Source organism: Chiloscyllium punctatum, chromosome 21 (genome assembly GCF_047496795.1).
Source record: "Chiloscyllium punctatum isolate Juve2018m chromosome 21, sChiPun1.3, whole genome shotgun sequence".
NCBI lineage: Eukaryota > Metazoa > Chordata > Chondrichthyes > Orectolobiformes > Hemiscylliidae > Chiloscyllium > Chiloscyllium punctatum.
Window position 1 is genome coordinate 13463817 of NC_092759.1, and position 15218 is coordinate 13479034.

General features: G+C 49.5%; 1 protein-coding gene across 2 annotated transcripts in view; it reads right to left on the bottom strand.

The window, feature by feature from the left end:
* Positions 1–12263, bottom strand: part of LOC140492374 (lysophosphatidic acid receptor 6) — a 53896-nt gene extending 41633 nt beyond the window's left edge. The window contains exon 1 of one of the 2 annotated variants that reach the window (XM_072591293.1): positions 11945–12263. The gene's annotated coding sequence lies outside the window, so the exon portion shown is untranslated. The remainder of the gene's footprint in view (positions 1–11944) is intronic. The other variant, XM_072591292.1, reaches the window with a different exon arrangement.
* Positions 12264–15218: the final 2955 nt, after the last annotated feature.

A 15218-nucleotide genomic window follows, 5' to 3' on the forward strand; every position in this document is an offset into this window, starting at 1 on the left:
GGTGAGCTACTGGCATGGATTGGGGATTGGCTGTCTGACAGAAGGCAGAGAGTTGGGATAAAAGGTTCTTTTTCGGAATGGCAGCCAGTGACAAGTGGTGTCCCACAGGGTTCAGTGTTGGGGCCGCAGCTGTTCACTTTGTATATTAATGATCTGGATGAAGGGACTGGGGGCATTCTGGTGAAGTTAGGTGGACAGGCAGGTAGTACAGAGAAGGTGGGGAGGCTGCAGAAAGATTGAGACAGTTTAGGAGGATGGTCCAGGAAACGGCAGATGAAATTCGACGTGAGCAAATGTGAGGTCTTGCACTTTGGAAAAAAGAATACAGACATGGACTATTTTGTAAACGGTGAAAAAATTCATAAAGCCAAAGTATAAAGGGATCTGGGAGTGCTAGTCCAGGATTCTCTAAATGTTAACTTCTATGTTGAGTCTGTGGTTAAGAAAGTGAATGTAATGTTGTGATTAAATTACTTACAGCGTGGAAACAGGCCTTTTGGCCCAACAAGTCCACACCGACCCACAACCCACCCATACCCATACATTTACCCCTTACCTAACACTAGAGGCAATTTAGCATGGCCAATTCACCTGACCTGCACATTTTTGGACAGTGGGTGGAAACCAGAGCACCCGGAGGAAACCCACGCAGACACGGGGAGAACGTGCAAACTCCACACAGTCAGTCGCCTGAGTTAGGAATTGAACCCGGGTCCCTGGCGCTGTGAGGCAGCAGTGCTAACCACTGTGCCACCGTGCCACCCATGTTATCATTTATCTCAAGAGGGTTGGAATGTAAAAGCAGCGACGTGCTTCTGAAACTTTATAAAGCTCTAGTTAGGCCCCATTTGGAATACTGTGTCCAATTTTGGGTCCCACGCCTCAGGAAGGACATCCTGGCACTAGAGCGTGTCCAGAGGAGATTCACACGGATGATCCCTGGAATGGTAGGCTCAACATATGATGAACGGCTGAGGATCCTGGAGTTGTATTTATTAGATTTGAGAAGGCTGAGGGGAGATCTAATGGAAACTTACAAGATAATGCCTGACCTAGAAAGGGTGGATGCTGGGAAATTATTTCCGTTAGGCGGAGAGACTAGGACCCGTGGGCACAGCCTAAGAATTAGAGGGGGTCAGTTTAGAACAGAAATGAGGAGACATTTCTTCAGCCAGAGAGTGGTGGGCCTGTGGAATTCACTGCCACGGAGCACAGTGGAAGCCGGGATGTTAAATGTTTAAGGCAGAGATTGATAAATTTGTGATCTCGCAAGGAAATAATGGCTTAGATTAGATTCCATACCGTGTGGAAATAGGCCCTTTGGCCCATCAAGTCTACACCAACCCTCTGAAAAGTAACCCAACTTGACCCATTTCCCGCTGACGAATGCAGCTAACACTTTGGGCAATTTAGCATGGCCAATCCACCCAAACCTGCACACTTTTGGACTGTGGGAGGAAACTGGAGCAAACCCACACAGACACGGGGAAAATGTGCAAACTCCACGCAGACAGTTGCCCGAGGCTGGAATTGAACCTGGGACCCTGGTGCTGTGTGGCAGCAGTGCTAACCACTGAGCCACTACGGCTACAGAGAGGGTATAAGTAAGTGGAGTTGAAATGTCCATCATCCATGTTTAAATGGCAGAGTGAACCAAATGGGCTGAATAGCCTTACTTCCTCTCCTGTGTCTTATGTCTTATGGACTCTTATCTCCAGCATCTGTGGTCCTCACTTTCTCCTAATAACAAGGGAGAATCGAACTCTTGATATTCAACGGCATTAGCCGACCCTCACTCTCCCACTATCAACATCCTCGGGGTTACCATTGACCAGAATCTGATCTGGACTTGCCATATAAACAGTGTGGCTGCATGAACAGGTCAGAGGCTAGGAATACTGCAGCGAGGGGCAACCCCTCCCCCTCCCCCTCCTGACTTCCCAAAGCCTGATCATCATCGACAAGGCACAAGTCGGGAGTGCAATGGAATACTGCCCTGGAGGAGCACAGCCCCAGTAGCACTCAAGAATCTCGACACCGCCTGGGACAAAGCAGCCCGCTTCATTGCCACGTCTACCACAATCACTTTTCCTTTTCCCACTGGTGCTGAGTAGCAGCAGAGTGTACTGTCTCCAAGATGCACTGTGGAAATTCACCAAGGGTTCCTTGGTCAAACCCACACCCACTTCCACCCAGAAAGGACAAGCAGTGGATACATGGGAACACCATCTCCTGAAAGTTCACCATCCTGCCCTGGACTTAGAGCGTTTTTCCTTTGCTGTCGCTGGGTCAATATCCCTAAGGGATATTGTGGGTCAACATCCAGCGCATGGTTCGGGAAAACAGCTCGCCACCACTTTTTCGACAGGCAGTCCGAGACGTGCAATAAAGCAACAGCAGATGTTTCAATGTGTGGAAATCCCTATAGAGTGGAAGCAGACCATTTGGCCCCTCGAAACCACATGGCCAACCTCAGAGGAGCATCCCATCCCAGACTCACACCACACCCACCCCCTCCCCCCCCCTGCCCTATCCCTGTATCCCTGCTTTTCCATGACAAATCCACCCCAGCCTGCACGTCACTGGACACCACGGGATAATTCAGCATGGCCAATCCACCCTAACCCGTATGTCTTTGGATTGTGGGAGGGAAACCCACGCAGACACGGGGAGATTGTGCAAACTCCACACAGACAGTCGACCCCCTCCAAGGCTGGAATCCGAACCCGGGTCCCTGGCGCTGTGAGGTAGCCGTGATTGCAATGTTTCAAAATATATCCATTTTAAAAATTTCCGCCTGGAGGATAAAGAAAGATTTGTGGCGCGAAAATGCACGGGTCAGATTTTAACAAGTTGAGTGCATTTCGATCTTCTGAAAAAGTATGGACTGATGTGGACATTGTACTCACGAGCGCAAAATGTTTGGCGAGGGTCAACGCAGGAAACACGTTGGGGTTTATAACTGGATAAATCGCCAGCTTCAGATGTACCCTTCAGCACAGCGGAAGGCCATTCAGCCCCTCGATGCTGTCCCACCATTCAATGTGATCCTAGCTGATCTGTTTCCTCAATCGATTCCACCTGCTTTTGACCCAAATCCCTGGATAACTTTGCTGAACAGAACGTGACCTATCTGAGATTCAAAATGAGCAACTCATCCAGCACCTGCTGGGAGGAGAGTTCCAAACCTCAAGCAACCTTCGAGTGTGTCGAAGTGCTTCCTAACATCTCTCCTGAGCGGTCTAGCCCTAATTCTCAGACTATGTGCCCTGGTTCTAGCATCCCCAACAGTGCAAACAGCTTATCTTTTATTTACCTTATTTTTTTTCCTGTTGAAGATTTCGATCAAATTACCCTTAACCTTCTAAATGCGAGAGAAAATAGGCCAGATTTGGAGATAGTTCCCCTCATAGCTCCCTTCCGGGCAGCCCGGTGGCTCAGTGGTTAGCACAGCTGCCTCACAGCGCCAGGGACCCGGGTTTGGTTACAGCCTCGGGCAACTGTCTGTGTGGAGTTTGCACATTCTCCCCGTGTCTGCGTGGGTTCCCTCCGCGTGCTCTGGTTTCCTCCCACACTCCGAAGATGTGCAGGTCAGGGTGGATTGGCCCGTGCTAAATTGCCCAGAGCGTTTGATTCAGTCGTCAGAGGGAAATGGGTCTGGGTGGTTGACTCTTTGGAGGGTCAGTGTGGATTGGTTGGGTCAAAATGGCCTAGTTTCCACACTGGGAGGAATCATAACATCGCACCCCAAGTCCAGGAATCATTCTAGTCGATCTATATTGTGCTCCCTCCTCGGCCAATATTTAGATTAGATTAGATTACTTACAGTGTGGAAACAGGCCCTTCGGCCCAACAAGTCCACACCGCCCCGCCGAAGCGCAACCCACCCATACCCCTACATCTACCCCTTACCGAACACTACGGGCAATTTAGCGTGGCCAATTCACCTGACCTGCACATCTTTGGACTGTGGGAGGAAACTGGAGCACCCGGAGGAAACCCACGCAGACACGGGGAGAATGTGCAAACTCCACACAGTCAGTCGCCTGAGGCGGGAATTGAACCCGGGTGTCTGGTGCTGTGAGGCAGCAGTGCTAACCACTGTCCTTCCTAAGATGATGTCACAAGACTATTATAAGATGGCCTTACAGAACAGAGAAGGGATCTGATTTGAGGTGCACAAAGTACCGAGGGACAGGTAGGGAGAAGCTATTCCCATCAGTAGACGGGTCAATAACCAGGGGGCACAGATTTAAGGGAGCTTTAGATGGGATTTGATTAGGGAAAAGCAAGCATCCAGAGGTGGTATCTGCCATGCACTCCCTCAAGCCATTTAAGAACTAGTTAGATGGTAGGACAGAAGACGAGGCCAAGTGCCGGGAAACGGGGTGGGAATGGTTCGGTTTTGGACTAGCACAGACGCAATGGGCCGAAGGGTCATTTAAAGCGATGCTAAGATTCTGAGTGGGTTGATTGAGGGAGATGCTGAGAGTTTCTGTCAAGGGGCAGATGTAGAACATAGGCACGTTTCCCATTTAAGGCTGAGACAGAAATGATTTCTACTCTTCAAATGTCACCCGCCTACGAAATTCTGTTCCCGTCATACAATCGGCGCAAAGTTAGACCACGCTATGGTTGACGAGCAAACCGCAATCAGAGTTCAGACCGCAATCAGAGGAAATTATTGATTGGTGGAGGGGCCGAATGGCCCACTCTTGCTGCTGTTTCACATGTTCTTCTATTCAGTTTGTTGGAGACAAGGTTGAAGGATATTTGCTAATCCTCTGAGAAAGTTAGATTAGATTAGATTCCCTGCAGGCCCTTCGGCCCAACAACTCCACACCGACCCTCAGAAGAGTAACCCACCCAGATCTACTTTCCCTCTGACTAATGCACCTAACACTAGGGCATCCCATGGAATCCAGAGGCAAGAGCAAACGGAATGCTAGATTTGTCCAGATGTAGGTTAATACAGGGTTTCAACCAATGTCAAACTGGACATGACTTTCAATGGGTTCAGTTTAGGGGCAGTTGCTTCCTCTGTTGTAGATACCAATGTTTTGAGCTTATATGAAGGGGCAAGATTAAGATCATTACAGTGGATACAGTGTGGCTGGGTAGTTCATATTGAGGAAGATAACTGGGAATAATCGGAAGGTATTGATGGACTGAGCTGGAAAATAGAATTCAATTTCAGGAAGTGCGGGGTAATGATTTGGAGACAGCAAACATGGTGAAGGGAATACACTTACATACTCACACACATGCACATACTCGGACACACTCACATGTTCACACACACACAAACACATACTCACACACGCACACGTATTCTCGCACACACACACTTGTGTATATAACGCATACACACACTCACTCACATGCTCTCACACACAGGCACACTCTTATCTCCATAGGTACACACAGATTCTCACACACACACACACACACTCGCACACACATGCTCTCTCACACACACATTCATACACACACATTCTCATACACACACATACTCTCTCACACACATTCTCACACACGCACATGCTCTCTCACGCACACAGATTCTCACACACACATTCTCACACACATGCTCTCTCACACACACATTCTCACACACACATTCTCACACACACATGCTCTCTCACACACATTCTTGCACACACATCTCTCTCACACACACAGACTCTTGCACACACATACATTCTCACACACACATGCTCTCTCACACACGGATTCTCACACACACACACTCTCACACACACACACACACACACACACACACAGTCTCACACGCACACAGTCTCACTCGCACACACATACACATTCTCACACACACATACTCTCCCACACACACCCATGGATTCTCCCACACACACACTCTCATACACACACACACATTCTCACACACACACATTCTCTCCCACACACACACTCTCCCAAACAAACACACACACTGTCCCACACACACACAAATTCTCACACACACATCCTCTCCCACACACACACACACATTCTCACATACACATGCTTTCACACACACAAACACATATTCTCCCACACACATACTCTCCCACACACACAGACTCTCACACACACAGATTCCCAAACACACATTCTCTCCCCCACACACACAGACTCTCACACACACAGATTCTCACACGCTCACAGATTCTCACACACATATTCTCACACACCCATACTCTCTCTCATATACATACTCTATTTCTCACACACAGATTGTCACACACACCCATACTCTCACACACATAGATTCTCACATACACATACTCTCCCACACACACACACACACACTCACACATACATACTCTCTCTCACACACACACACAACTCACAAACACACATACTCTCTCTCACAGACACACTCTCACACACACACATACTTTCTCACCCTCCACCCACACTCAGATTCACATGCACACAAACTCTCACACAGATTCGCGCACACTCATATTCATACACACACAGATTCACAAACAGATTTTCACACACACACGCATAGGCTCACGTACTTATACAGACTCACATACCAATACACACAGCCTCGAACAGGCTGCCTTTACCCAGTCACCCTGTAACCTCCAGTGCTCAAATGCATCATTAACTAGTCAATGTGTGGGCAATAAATGACTAAGCAAACAAAGAATGCATTTAACTTGCTTTCTGAGCGACTGGTTGAGGCAGATTTTGGTATAACAAATGATCTGATCACCACCATCTAATGCCCATGAAAGTACAGGGCTCGTGGACTGGAGAATTGCAAATGGTTCGACCCTGTCCGATGAAAGCAGGAGACAAACTGAGGAACAACTTATCCCTCAGGAATGAGCTGCCAGAGGAAGTGGTGGAGGCTGGTACAATTGCAACATTTAAGAGGCATCTGGATGGGTATATGATGGGTTTGGAGGGATGTGGGCCGGGTGCTGGCAGGTGGGACTAGATTGGGTTGGGATATCGGGTCGGCATGGACTGGTTGGACCGAAGGGTCTGATTCCGTGCTGTACACCTGACTGTCAATGACGGGGAAACATTTTGAGGCAGTATTTCGGGTTGTTAATGGACTCGAAGCAGTTGGCGAACGACCAGTCGGTCCGACGGTGACATTACGCTAATTTTGGTAAGAATGTAGTTGACGTTTGGGGGAATGTAGGTTGAAATCGTACTGAAGCAGCTCATAGTATTTCAATTTGATGACTGAAGTCGAGAAATGAAAGCTACGAGCGGTGATGGAGAGCATCTTCAATTGTCTGGTTCACTCATAGGGAAGGAAATCTGCAGTCTTTAACCAGGCTGGATTTGCACGTGACTCCAGACCCACAAGAATAGGGCTGTTACTTGACTTCTCTCTGAGCAGTCTGACCAAGACACTCAGTTCAAAGGGGCAGTTAGGGATGAGCAACAAGGCGTGGTGACTCTATTACACGAAAGGCAAAGGAATTTCTTTTTTGTTGTTCCTGGATGTCACGTTCAAATCTCTGACCCAGACACGATCGGTCGAATGAATCAGAGAATCCCTAAAGGGCAGGAAGAGGCCATGCAGCCCATCCCACGCCAACCCTCGATCCCAGCATTTTTACCGTGGCGAATCCCACCCAGCCTGACCAACTCCAGGGCAATCGAGCCCGGTCAATCCACCCAACCTGCGCATCTTTGGACTGTGGGAGCAAACCCACACTGACACAGAGAGGGAATTGGGCAAGCTCTGCACAGGCAGTTACTCGAGGGTGGAACTGAACTTCAGGTTCACGGCACTGGGAGGCAGCGGTGCTAACCACTGAGCTGCTTCTCCTCCCCGTTGGTGCTGCTGTTGGGAGCAATGTTTGCCGAGACTTCCTGCCCCTTTGCAGTTTCCCAGCCTTTCTCTGTCACCATCTCCCGACCGCCCTTCCACACTGGACAGCCCAGGACGCCAAGGGCAAATCTGCAGGCCCTATTTAACATCCAGGAGAAAGTGAGGACTGCAGATGCTGGAGATCAGAGCTTAAAAAAGTGTTGCTGGAAAAGCGCAGCAGGTCAGGCAGCATCAAAGGAGCAGGAGAATCGACGTTTAGAGCATTCCTGAAGGGCTTATGCCCGAAACGTCGATTCTCCTGCTCCTTTGATGCTGCCTGACCTGCTGCGCTTTTCCAGCAACACATTTTTAAGCTCTGATTTAACATTCAATCTTGCTGGACTTCCCGTGATTCTCTTAACTTTTCTTTTAACCTTTCTTCGTGTCTGTTTTGTCTGAAGTTCCAACCTCTTTTTTTTTAATTGGGTCTCGTTGGCAGCACTCCCTAACTCTGCCTTTTCAGAACTCTCTCAGCTCCCCGAATCCGAGGTAACTGCCACTCTTTTTGACCAAGGGGTGTGCTATCTCACACTCGTTGCTGTGCTTGTAATGTGATGCTCCCATCGTATCAGCACACTTATTTGTCTTCCTGTGATTTTCCCCGGCATTCATTTCTCATATCGATTGGAGTGAAATCTGTCCTTCACTCTGGCCCTATCTGTAAGTGATTGTAAAGCTAGAATCTTTCAGACAGGAGCAAACCAGTCACCACCCAGCTAAATCTGTTCAAATGTCACTCTGAATCCAACGCACTGTAATAGAACCCAAGCCAGCTATGAGGGAGAAATTAAGGCATTTATCTTTTCTTGCGGAAAGAGTTTGTTGACTTTCTCAGTCTCACAACCCTCACCTCATCAACAGAGTTATAATTGCTCCCTGGTTATGGATTATTTCAATCAACCTGGGCAGATATCGGCCACTTTTGGAATACCGTGTACAATTCCGATCTCCCGGATATCGAAACGATGTTGTGAAAGGTGAAAGGGTTCAGAGAAGGTTTACAAGGATGTTGCCAGGGTTGGAGGGTTTGAGCTACAGGGAGAGGCTGAATAGACTGGGGCTGTTTTTTCTCCCCCAGAGTCGAGGGTGTGGTGCTGGAAAAGCACGGCAGGCATCCGAGGAGCAGGAGAATCGATGTTTCTGGCTTAAGTCTTTCATCAGGAATGAGGTTTGTGGGCCGTGGGGTTGGGGGGGGGGGGGGGGGGGGGGGGTGGGGGGTTGCTGAGAGATAAATGGGAAGGAGGTGGGGCTGGGGGGAAGGTAGCTGGGAATGTGATAGGTGGATGAAGGTGAGGGAGAAGGTGAGAGGTCGGAGAGGAGGGTAGAGCAGACAGGTGGGAAGGAAGATGGACAGGTCAAGAGGGCGGTGCCGTGTTGGAGGCTTGGGACTGGGATAAAGTGGGGAGAGGGGAAATGAGGAAACTGGTGAAATCCATATTGATCCAGTGTGGTTGGAGGGTCCCAAGGCGTGAGATGAGGCGTTCTTCCACCTGGAGTTGGGTGGTGATGGAGGAGGCCCAGGGCCTACAATGTCCTTGATGGAGTGGAAGGGGGAGTTGAAGTGTTCAGCCCCAGGGCGCTGAGGTTGGTGGGTGCGGGTGATGTTCTCTGAAACGATCCGCAAGTTGGCGTCCTGTCTGCCCAATGTAGAGGAGACCACATTGGGTGCAATGGGATACAGTAGATGAGATGCGTGGAGGCACAGGTAGATTTTCTGTCAGATGTGGAAGGATCCTTTGGGGCCTTGGAGAGAGGTGAGGGAGGAAGTGTGGGTGCAGGTTTTGCACTTACTGCGGGAAAGGGTGCCAGGACTGGGGTGTGGGCTGTTGGGGTGGGGGGGGGGAGCGGGGTGGGAGTCGTGGAGGGAATGGTCTCTCCGGAAAGTCGGTGGAGGGAATGGTCTCTCCGGAATGCTGATAGGGGTGGTGAGGGAAATATATCTCTGGTGGTGGGGTCCGTTTGTAGGTGGTGGAAGTGGCGGAGGATGGTGCAATGTATACGGAGATTGGTGGGGTGGAAGGTGAAGACGAGGGGGAGGGTTCCATCCTTGTTGCATTGCGAGGGGTGGGGGTCAAGGGCAGAGGTGCGGGAAGTGGATGGAGGGCATCGTCGATCACGTGGAAGGGAAATTGCGGTCTTTGAAGAAGGAGGGCCTGGGACATCCGCATCAACCAATCCACCGCCCCGTGGGCAAACATTTCAACTCCCCCCCTCCCACTCTGCCAAGGCCTTGCAGGTCCTGGGCCTCCTCCATTGCCACTCCTCACCACCTGATGCCTGAAGGAAAAATGCCTCATCTTCACCCTTGGGATCCTGCAACATACTGGATTAATGTGGATTTCACCAGTTTCCTCATTTCCCTCCCCCACCTTATCCCAGTCCCAAGCCTCCAACTCGGCACTGCCCTCTTGACCTGTCCATCGTTTTTCCCACCTATCTGCTCTACCCTCCTCTCCGACCTATCACCTTCCCCATACCTTCATCTACCAATCGCATTCTCAGCTACGTTTCCCCCCCCAGCACCACTCCCCTCCCATTTATCTCCGAATCGCTCGGCACACAAGCCTTATTCCTGATGAAGGGCTTATACCCAAAATGCTGATTCTCCTGCTCCTCAGATGCTGCCTGACCTGCTGTGCTTTTCCAGCACCACACTCTCGACTCTGATCTCCAGCATCTGCAGTCCTCACTTTCTCCTAGCTGTTTTCCCGGGAGTGTCAGAGGCTGAGGGTGACCTTATGGTGGTTTATAAGATCGTGAGGGGTGTGGATAGGGTAAATAGGCAAAGTCTTTTCCCTGGGGTCGGGGTGTCCAGAACTAGAGGGCATAGGTTTAGGGTGAGAGGGGAAAGATATAAAAGACACCTAAGGGGCAACTTTTTCACGCAGAGGGTGGTACGTGTATGGAATGAGCTGCCAGAGGATGTGGTGGGGACTGGTACAATTGCAACATTTAAGAGGCATCTGGATGGGTATATGAATAGGAAGGGTTTGGAGGGATATGGGCCGGGTGCTGGCTGGTGGGACTAGATTGGGTTGGGATATCTGGTCGGCATGGACGGGTTGGACCGAAGGGTCTGTGTCGATGCTGTACATCTCTGTGACTCTAAATAGACAAGGTCTTTTCGCTGGGCTGGGGGAGTCCAGAACTAGAGGGTATAGGTTGAAGATGAGAGGGAAAAGATATAAAAAGGACCTGAGGGGCAACTCTTTCACACAGAGGGTGGTGTGTGTATGGAACGAGCTGCCAGAGGAAGTGGTGGGGGCTGTGTAATTTAAAACGCAGCTGGATGGGTATATGAATAGCAAGGATTTGGAGGGATATGGGCCAAGTGGCTGGCAAATAGGACTAAATTGATTTCAGATATCTGGTTGGCATGGGTCTGGTTTCGAGCTCAACATCTCTATGACTTGAGCCCAGGCTTGCTGGCTCAGAGGTCAGGACGCTACCACTGTTCCTCAAGAGCTGATTTCCTCTGCTTTATGTTCAAAAGGCAGCTTTTATCCACCCCCACCCCCACTACCACTGCCTGTTTCTTTTTTCACCTGAAGGATATGACTGATCCATCTTATCTAAGACCTCCTGAAAGATCCCACCAGCTGGCTTCCTGTTTGACCAACTGTGTTTCTGCGGTTTACTCCTGTTGCGGCTTGCCGAGAGATGACAGGATATTTCCCAAGACAGTAGGTTCGAGATGTCCCCTGCCAGCCAAGAGACAGTGTGTGGGGAAATGAGAATGGTTTGGCCTGTCAGCACTTTTCCATACAAATGTTGTCTGGTTTTCGTGAATTCTGTGATTCCTTGCAGAGCTAACGGAGGTTTCAGTGGCAGAATCCCGTTGGAAATCAGCCGACTCCGAATTTGCTTACACACAAATGACATTTACTTCAGAAGCCTCAGAGATACGAAGCTTTCTTAAGTATGACCCTTTGGAGGAGGGGTCATGAAAATTCCTCCGTCCTGCCTGGGTGGGCATTGGAAAATATTTGAGTTCCAACCTGGGCAGGCAAATGTCTCTATCTTCAGCACCCCAGTCTTTAGCGCAGTGTTGCTCTGATCAACAACATTGGGTTTTAAGGAGGTTTCGTTCCTTACCTCTCTCATCCTCAGATGCCCAGAGTCCTCGGCGTTCCCTGCCCTCCTAAGGCATTCGGGACGTGTCGCTGTTAGCCTGGGGGATCAGACTGTCAACTGTTACGATTCAGCTGAAAGCTATACTGCGTCTACAACAGGAAGTATCAAATTTAGAAGCAGCCTCCGAGTTAGATTTAGTATCAGAAAGAAAACACTGTCCGAATTTGCAAAACGACAAAAAAGTGGGGCCCGCTGCTTTTCGGGGTGGCTTTTCCAAAAGCAATTCAGACAGTCCCAATTAGCCGCTCCGTCCCGGCAACACTCAACGTTGATTTGCTTCAAGTGCCGATCAGGATTTCACTTTAAGTCATCTTCTGTCTCAGCTCCCACCTGCTTCGTGAACATCAGTTGTTCTGTGACTGTCACTCGCTGCATCAACTTGCCTCAACCTACATCATCTTGTCTGTACATTTAAATCTGACTCAAAACGTTAGCTCTGCTTCTCTCTTCACGACATCCTGGAACCTGCTGACTTTCTCCAGCACTTTCTGTCTTTATTCCAGAGTCTGCTGCGTTTTGCTTTTAACTCATCAGATCTGTCGCTCCCTCATCCCTGGGATTAATAACGCAAGCCTGCTTTGCTTCCATTGTCAATAAGGGGACACACGGGGATCAACAAAATTTTCCAAGATACTTGTCTTTTACAGATATAGAATCCCGACATAGTTTCCCTACAGTGTGGAAACAGGCCCTTCGGCCGACAAGTCCACACTGGCCCCCCTCCCCCCCCGTAGTGTCTCCCACCCCAACCCTTTCCCCCACCCAATTACTCTACATTTACTCCTAGCCTACACATCCCTGGACAGTACAGGCAATTTAGTCTGGCCAATTCACCTCACCTGCACATCTTTGGATTGTGGGAGGAACCGGAGCACCCGGAGGAAACCCACGCAGGACACGGGGAGAAGGTGAAAACTCCACATATATGGACCAATCCACATCCTCTCAAAACACTTAGAGAAGGCAGCTGAGACCCTAAAATTTTCTTATTTTAAAGAGAGATGTAATGTGCATGTTGAAACTGGTCAAACTACTTGATGATAAGCAAAACGCAATTTATTTAAACACTGTAGTTAAAATGCAAACAAAGAGAAAGAGGAATTTAATATAACGACTCTTGGAAAACGTAACTGTATAATAGATACAGTACCTATAAGGAACTAACAGTTACAGTGTAATAACTTCCCATAACACACCCTTTGGTAGAAAGGCAAATTCCCATACTGATTCTTACATGCAGTTCTCCAATGTGGGAGGAAGAAACATTGAGAGAAGATTCAGAGGGTAACAGAGACCCTGACTGAAGCTTCCAAGTCTTTTCAACAGCCAAACAGCTTCTGACGCTACTGAACAAAAAAGAAACACCCAGAAATCTGGGTCTGTGAGAGCTGACCACACCCATCCCAGCAGCTTCTATTGTTCGACCTTTGAAAACAACCCCAAGTCCTCGCAAGTTGTTTACTCTTCAAGTAACCAGTTCAGCACTTCCACTCGCTTCAAAAACAAAACAAAACAGGGTGAAATAACATCTTAAAGTGATGGCATCATCACAACACGTAAAATTGGAATGGAGAAGGATTACATTTAGGGTGGCATGGTGGCTCAATGGTTAGCAGTGCTGCCTCACAGCACCAGAGTCCCAGGTTCGGTTCCAACCTTGGGTGACTGACTGTGTGGAGTTTGCACATTCTCCCTGTGTCTGCGTGGGTGTGCATGGTTCCCTCCACAGTCCAAAGATGTGCAGATCAGGGTGAATTGGCCACACTAAGTTGCGCATGGTGTTAGGTTCATTAGACAGAGGAAATGGGTCTGGGTGGGTTGCTCTTCGGAGGGTTGGTGTGGAGTTGTTGACCGAAGGGCCTGTTTCCACAATGTAGGGAATCTAATCAGCTCATTAGGTTTTACAAGAACGAGAGGCAATCTCACTGAGACATAAAGGGCTTGACAGGCTCAATGCTGAGAGGTTGTTTCACCCTCAGGGGAGAGCTCGGACTAGAGGACACAGTCTCAGTAAAAATAGGGGCACCAATCTAAGACAGAGCAGAGAAATGTCTTCCCTCATGGAGGTCCTTGTCACAGCGAGCTGTGGGGGTAAGAGCCTGGAGTGTATTGAAGGCCGAGATAGATACATTCGGGGAATCGAGGGTGAGAGGGAAAGGGCAGGAAACTGGACGTCAGGAATGTCGGATGATCCTATTGAATATCGGAGCAGGCTCGAGGGGCCGAATGGCCTACTGCTGTTCCACTTTCATATGGACTCCATCAACTGGACAGCAGAGTGAGAGGATAACCAGAACGCGACTCAAAGGGTAGGGATGCATCGGGAGGGAGTGCCAGGGACCCGGGGTTCGATTCCAGCCTCGGGCGACTGTCTGTGTGGAGTTTGCACACTTCTCCTTGTGTCTGCGTGGGTTTCCTCCGGGTGCTCCGGTTTCCTCCCACACTCAAAGATGTGCAGGTTTGGGTGGATTGGCCATGTTAAATTGCCCCGGAGTTTTCAAGGATGAGGAGGCTGGGTGGATTAGCCATGGGAAGCAAAGGGTTAAAGGGATGGGGTTTGGGGGGGGGGGGGTTGCGGTACTTGATGGGCTGAATGGCCTGTCGGGATTGTCAGGAAGATGCATTCATTTTGAAACTGAGCTGCGAAGGGATTTCTTCGAGAGAGACAGAGAGAGAGGAGTGAATGTTTGTGACTCTGTGCCCGAGTGGGTTACGGAGGCTATGTCAGTGAAGTAATTGAGATTGATGGTAGATTGATGTTTGAAATATCTAGGAGCTGAAGGACTGACAGAGCTGGCTTGAACGGCGAATGGAAGACTGGGGCAGTTCGTCCGCTAGCATGGCCAGGCAGGCACGAATGGCCTCCAACTGCTCCGTTTTCTTAAGAACGGGACAAACATTGAAAGCGCTGGAGCAACTGTAGCACATCTTTCAGGGCTGAGAAAGCTGTGGTTTCTTACAAGGTTGGGAGAATCAGTGGTTAGTACTGCTGTCTCCCAGCGCCAGCGACCCGGGTTCGATTCCAGCCTCAGGGCGACTGTGTGTGGAGTTTGCACATTCTCCCCGTGTCTGCGTGGGTTTCCTCTGAGTACTCTGGTTTCCTCCCACAGTCCGAAGCTGTGCAGGTCAGGGTGAATTGGCCGTGCAAGACTGCCCATAGTGTCCAGGGATGTGTAGGCCAGGTGCATTAGTCAGGGTAAATATAGAGTAATAGGGTAGGGGAATGGGTCTGGGT